Source organism: Lathamus discolor, chromosome 14 (assembly GCF_037157495.1).
Source record: "Lathamus discolor isolate bLatDis1 chromosome 14, bLatDis1.hap1, whole genome shotgun sequence".
Taxonomy (NCBI): domain Eukaryota; kingdom Metazoa; phylum Chordata; class Aves; order Psittaciformes; family Psittacidae; genus Lathamus; species Lathamus discolor.
The window spans coordinates 2,743,597-2,751,031 of record NC_088897.1 but is presented as its reverse complement, the minus strand read 5'-3'; the positions used below and the strand labels follow the sequence as shown (position 1 = coordinate 2,751,031).

The window sequence follows — 7,435 nt, the reverse complement described above, 5'->3', positions numbered from 1 at the left end:
CATATATTTATTTAAACATATGTTTATTTAAATACACATATACTTATTTGAACATATATTTATATAAATATATAGGCAAATATATATGCCCTCTTGAGGAGGGGTTTTGACTGGGTTGCAGCTGTCACCTTGCTTTTGAAATGACAATCACAGCGACAGTGAATATGCGTTACATATTCAGGTCGCTTTGCCAATGTCAGTACAGAGATGAATCAAAACCATATCGTATCATAACTACCACACAACAAACCCGCCCCAGGTTGATCTGTACCATCTGCCCCGTGGTGAGCTGTGGTTGGCTCTGCCGTTCCTAGGTTCAGTTGAAACACCCTCAGCAGGAGGCAGATGCTCAGGTTCCAAACTCTTCCCAGGTTAGCGGTGTGGAGCCCAGAGCAGTTGTGTGCAGAGGGGAAGCAGAGCCAGTTTGATCTGCCTGAGTTACAGTATCCATTTAAATCATTCATTTTAATTACACACGCTTTATTGCCATCCATTTCCTTTAGTGTCAGTTTAATTCAGATGAAAGAAATTCTCCCCGAGTTCTCCAGTGTAAAGCAGCCCAGAGGAGGGGGTTTACAACCAGCACTGACACTGAGCAGTGGCCTCATTACTGTAGTGGCACCTGCCCGGATCTGACACTGGAGGGTGAACCATCTCAGAACATACCCATTTCTCACACCCTCTCAGAAGCCGATTGATGGGATTTTGTTCTTAGTATAACCAAGAATATGCATTCATCTGTACCAGGATCTGACAGATTGACTATTCAGTAGCCAATTGCTATTTTTTGGAGACAAAGGGAGTAAAACCTTCTCCTTTTACAAAACACTTGGTCTTGACACTTCCGTTTTTGTACAAGCAACTCAACTGCAATTCTGATACTGAAGAATTCAAGTGAGGTTTTCTCCTAGAACTGTGCAAATTTTAAAAGCCATGAATTTGAGTGTGCCTCTGTTTATAACCGGAAATATCATAGAGTCATGAAGGGACCTTAAGATCATCCAGTTCCAACCCCTGCCATGGGCAAGGGACACCTTCCACTGGAGCAGCTTGCTCCAAGCCCCTGCGTCCAACCTGGCCTTGAGCACTGCCAGGGATGGGGCAGCCACAGCTTCTCTGGGCACCCTGTGCCAGCGCCTCAGCACCCTCACAGGGAAGAGCTTCTGCCTAAGAGCTCATCTCAGTCTCCCCTCTGGCAGATTCAAGCCATTCCCCCTTGTCCTGTCATTACTTGCTCTTATAAAAGAAAGGCGTAGGCACAAATGTCCCATAAAACCATGTAATCCAGCTACATACTGCAGTTAAAATTACAACAGTGAAACTGTACTGAATGCCCCCATTAAGAGAGAGCTCCATCAAATATCCAAAGACACAATTGGACTGACTGTGAGAAAGTAAAATCACGTTTTCACCCACGTTACTGCAGATCTTTTAGCCATCTTCAAAACCATACAAATAACACCAAGGATGTGAATGTCAGCAGCAAAGCAAGCCCAGCAGAAGCCTATTTCCAAACACAAAGTAAATGTGGCTAATGGAGTTATCTCTGAGTGAAGGAGTTCTCCTGCTCCACTCTGCAGCAAGGCAAGCGGGCACGTACCATGCAGCACTTCACAAGGGGCTGCTGCAAGCCCTTGTGGTGCCCAGCGCCAGGCTGCAGCTCATTCTCTCCCTCCCAAAGGTGGTGGATGCTGCTGTGAGAAGCCATGGAGCTCCAATGGCCCTTCCACAGGGATCATGTGGCACGCAGAGCTGCTGCAGCACCTGGGCATGGGCAGGGATCACCGTGATTTCAGGTCCTTGACTACACCAGCCAGGCACGTCAGCAGTTCCAGACCAAAGGCAGTTCTGGACCAAGGGCAGATCCAACTAGATGTTCTCAAGGGTGCAGGCTCGGACATGGGCAGTGAAGAGGCATTTCAGAGCCTTGAGCTTAGCCCCCAAAGTTTTTGCTTTCAGGGTACATATGATGGGGTTCTCCAAACAGTTCATGGTCATCAACATAGCCATGCAGTTTTGGAAGATACAGACTCCTGGGTAAAGATCAGTGTGGCACTGCTTGTTAACTGCATCAAATAAGATTCCTGCCAATACAGGAGCATAGGAGGTCAATGCCAGGAGCCAAATAAAAATACTGGTTCTGGCAACCTGGGTTTCAGCAGATTTGTAGGTGTCAGTGGCTTGTCCGCATGCTTTCATTCTCAGCTTTCTTTTCCTGAAGATGATAATGATTCTAAGGTAAGTGAACAGAGGTATAGGAAAAGCCACCACAACATTGGGAATGGCAATGAAGATGAGGTAGTTGACGCAAAAAGGACTGAGGAGGACAGAGGTTTTTTCCCATACTCAAGCAGTTCCACCCCATCAATGGCAAGCAGCCCAAAGAGAAAGCCAGGACCTAGCTAATTAAAACTGCAGCTATAGAATGGTTTCTGGCAACCCTGAACCTTGTCCTCATGCTTTCAGCCACAGCCAGGTAGCATTCAATTCCAATGCTCACCAAGTTATAGGTGGTGGATAAAATAGACATGGTGTAAAAGGCATAAAGTGCAAGCATGTCCTTGGATCCAAAGATTGTAATGTCAGGATTGGTGACGAACAGCATCAAAATCCAAAAGCCAGAAAAGCTGGTGAAGAGATCAGAAAAGGCCAAATTGCAGAAAAGTATGGAGATAGGCTTGTGCAGATCCTTTGTCGCAATCCTGGTGAGGATGACTGTGCAGTTGAAGATCACAGATGCTATGTTAATGGTCAGCTGGGGGATGCCCAGTGCAAGTACTAAATAATGACTCCAAATCTGAGTGTGATTAGTAGAGCAGTTTAGGTACCTGTTCACGGTGGAAAATCCTACTTTTAAGCATTAAAGAGGTCTGTTGTACCCATCCCGTATTCCCTCAGAGACCGTACTATGTTCTCCAGGTGAAGAATGAATCCTGACACATGGTGTCTATCGCCACATTATCATAGTGGATTAAACTTTAACCACTCCTGGTTTTAAATGCTTGAGTTACCAACTCTGGGCATCGCCAATACCTTTAAGTTGCTAGGATAGCCACAGCTGGAAAACATATTTACTACTATACAGATGACTTGCTTAAAGCAACCTTTATCAAGAGCAAAACCTGTCCAGATCTTGTGAAGATGAATGACTACATCAGTAGTTTCAAATTCTTTAAGGATATTCTAAAATGGAATGAATGTGAGCTTTAATTCACCAATAAATCAGATGGATAAAGGACTAGAGAGTCAGAAAATGAAGAGCAGTATTTCTTTTTCTTTTGGAGGAAAAGTGACTCAAAAGTGATGGAACTCCAAGCAGAACAGCACTGCTGTGCCACCAACCAGTTCAGCGAGGATGCAAGTCCCAATTTCAGATGAACTCTAGCAACATCACAACATTTCATCTTGCTCAAGACAGAACAACAAACAGCAGAATCTACTTGTTCACTGTCTCTTGCTTACAATGGCAAATGGAGGTAGCCAAAAGTGTCTGGGTTTTTAAGCTCTGTTAGATCATTTCTACAGAACAAACCCCAAACGTGTAAACAAAACCATACAATGAACTGTAGCACTTGAAGGGGGATCCAGAGAGGTGAGAGTCTTTGTCTCACAGATGCTCTTGTGCTTGGGCCCACAGAAATGTCTCTGTACTGAGTACTGGAGTACTCAGAAGCTGTCAGAATACACCTGAAATTGCATGGCCTTTCTCTCTCTTGTGTAAATTAGAGGTACTCATAACTCACAAGGAAATACAAGTGGTTGGCTTAGACCTTTAGGAGACTATATTGAAGTAAATATTGGAGACTTAAAATGCCTAAGGAGTTCTGACAATGCCATTTTTTTTACCTTAATTCTTGGATGAGAATGTAGTTAGAAAATGACGGGCATCTACTCATACCTTTGTTACAGGCTATTCTGTATTTGCTTATTTAATGTGTAACTTGTATATGATAAATCAACATAATATCCTTATATCTTTTCTTCCTCTTTTTAAAAGCAAATGATTTTTGAGAACTCGATTTAAAATACTTGCGACTTGGGGACAATAGCTCTTTGGACACAATGCTATCAGACAGTAGAGGGCACTGCTGGAACAAACAATACAGGGCGCAGTGGGGAGGCTGGGGATTTTGGGCAGTTCAGGAGCAGTTTAGGTGAGCAGTACATCAGTACATCTCTGTATCACCACGAACAGCACCATGGATGTTTTTTTTCTGTGCAGAACTGGCTGGTCTCGTTTGCTACTGCTGAGTGTGGGTCACATCTGCGTCACCCCACGCTTTATTCACAATGCCCACAGACAAGGAGAAATCTCCATTGTGCTCTGGCTGCTTGCTACTTAGCATCTGTCTGCAGCTGAGCAGCTTTCCTGTAGCAAAATTACCCAGGTAAAGCCATGCCACTTACAAATTTATTCTGATTTAATGTATTTTTACTGTTATCTTGACAAAGGATTAATTTGCATCAGTAACAATTTTATACCATGCTATTGCAAAGCAGCTCAGCTAAGTTTATGGGCTTTCCATATTCAGTGCTGACATCTGAGCATTGTAGCAGCAATTCCAGCTCTAGAACTGTAAATCTGCCAGGATTTACAACACGGGAAAATCGTGCCAAAATGTTGAGCTTAAAATGAAAATTCTATAGTTTTTTTTTTTGAAGTTGAAGTGTATGAAAGTATATCCAGGTTAGCGTGCAATCACCAGTGCATAATTATTTTATATATATATTGGAAATACTTTCTGCAAACAAGCAAAAGGTATTTTCGACGGTCACAAGGAAGTGCAAAGAACTATTATATAGAAATAAGGGCTGAGAATTGATTAATGAAGTCTGCTGATGTATTAATATTCTATAAAACACTCGAGTGTCACAGATAAACCGTTCTTTGTGCATGCTATAACCCACCTCGCACAGGCTTGTCAGCCACACCTTTGGTGTGAGGGTGCTGCTGAACAAGGGCTCAACTATTTCTGTCACCTTGTCAGTGCCAGCACCAGGAGTCAGCGAGTCCTTTAATAACAGTGAGTGTGTCAGCAGGTAGCATCCAGCACAGGTGAGCTTCGGGCAGGAACAGCAGAGGACACAGACTGAGCCACACATGCTCCTCATCTCTTCTGCTGACGCTCCCCATGGCTCTGTGAGCTGAGGGCTGGGATGAACAGCAGGTACCCACAAAGTCAAACATCTTCAAGAATATCCTAGTTATAAAGAAGGGTATAGGTGTGAAATTGGACTCCAAAGTGCCCTAGATATTCCTGAAAATGCTACTTGAAATTTCCCTAATTTGAAACTCTGGTGTTCAAACATGAAACACTAAATAATATGAGATCAGAATGTAATTAAAAATAATATCAAGTAGCATAAATAGCTCTTCATGAAAGCTTTGAAATCTTACTTCACTAATATAATTGCATAAAAATTGGCATAATGGTGCTAGATTAAAGAAAACAATATCTTTGTGGAAACTGCTTTTTTAGTGGGCTTCCATACACAGAGCCCCCAGATTTGTATATTCCAACCCTCTGTAATAATGTTTGAACTCTCAAAACCAGATGAAAGTAGATTGAATTGAAAACATGGTGTGAGAAAGAGGGCTGTTACATAGCCGAATGTCAACACAGAGCAATCTCAATTCAAGGGAATTGTTATACTCCCATATTCTGGGAACTTTGCAGTCGTTATTGTACTTACAACACACCCATGAGGGAAAAAGTGTTATTTACATTTCATGGGAAGAGTGGGAAGAGAACAATCATGTTATTTGCTTAAGATCACTCGAAGTCCAGCACAGAGGGAACTGAATCTAATCTCCTCTATCTCAGGCTAACGCTTCAGACACTGGCTGGACCTTGCAGTTGGTAAGCATTTGATTGAGATTTCAATTTGTACAACATTCTATAGTTCTATAATTGTTTTATATTTCTTTATCTGAATGTACAGATTGCTACTGTTTTGTTATTTGTCATGCAGAAGAAACGGCATTATTTGCATTGAATCTCCAAGTTCAATAATACTTACTGATGATTGTGCCTCTGGGGAAAACAATAATCACTGAACATGCTGAAAAGACTGAGAAAGAGACACGAGAGGCCTCAGGTTGAATTTTTAATAACCATTCGTTCGAGTGGCTGTTGTGGACAATCTAACCTCACACAGCTGAGCTTGCCGTTTCAGAAATACCCATACCCTGCAGCTCGCAGCCTTCAAGAGGAATCACAAGTGCTCGGCAGCAATCAGAACAACAGGCCCCAGCCAAAGTTGATTTCAAAACAGGAAATTAAGTTCAGGGGTTGCGAGTCTTAGTCCTGTGCAGTAACCCTTGGACAACATACACTTTTACCTTAGCATGATGCAGTTGCAACTCTCTCTGTCTTTTATGCTGGTAATACAACAAGAAGTGGGAGTAATGCTTGAAACTGCAGGAGCAAAAGCTGCATCCATGTAATTAAAACAACAACTCCACAGCACAGTTAAGCTACAGATGATATGGTATTACTTTCAAAGTCACGAACATACACTGTATATTCAAGAAAAATAAGGTACTGAAAAGATCAGGGATTTTACTGTTCTGGTTTCTTTCCTGTCTCACTCTCACTTGAGCTCATGTCCAACTCGACTCCCATTCTTGAAACACCAGACACTGTTGTGAAATGCAGTGGTTCAGCTCGCTCCTTAGTTGTCCCTGCACTCCAGGTATACACTTTACCAAGCTGCAGATCATACACAACCTGAGCCAAAAAGTGGCAAGGGACATGCGGCCTGGCTAAGTACCGAGGGAAAATGATTCCTGCTTGCCATGACCTTCATCAAAGCCTTGAGGCTACAACATCCATTTGCTCCATCTTTCAATGGCCATTATGAAGCCTGCAAATAAGGAACATTCAGGAAAGGGAGTAATACAAATAAGGAGCCTCTTTATGCAATTTATGTTTTAATTTATGCAGATTAAAGTCTTCCTCTTCGGAGAGGAAGACACAAATGGGGTGTATGATCTCCTTCCAAGATTTTTCTGATATGTACTCAAAACAGAGAGCTCTGACTCCTTCTCCACCCAGTCTCTTTGAGGAATTTTTACCTCACAGGTTTTGAGTTACCTGCCTTCCCAGCTATGCTTTCACAGCCCTCACCAGCTACATAAAGCAAAGACAGGCCTCAGGCTTGAAGGATTATGATAGCTACAAACCACAAAGTAACGCAAGCACGAGCCTGCTGCAAGAACACCCCCAAAAACCAGGGCCTCTGTGCAGAGCCAGAATGTTTCTCTGAGATGCCAGGACTGTTATTTTCACCTTTGAGGAACTTGTATTAAGCTGTCTAAAGGGAGACAAACAGTGATAAATAACTGAAAGGAAGTTTGTATGGTAAAGATAGCCTTCCAAAGACAATTGTTGGATATAAAGAAGTGCTTCCCTGTGAGGGTGCTGGGGCTCTG

At 42.7% G+C, this 7,435-nt stretch overlaps 1 pseudogene; it reads right to left on the bottom strand.

Moving 5' to 3' along the window:
* Positions 1-1,738: 1,738 nt before the first annotated feature.
* On the bottom strand, positions 1,739-3,024 carry LOC136022106 (lysophosphatidic acid receptor 1-like; annotated as a pseudogene).
* Positions 3,025-7,435: the final 4,411 nt, after the last annotated feature.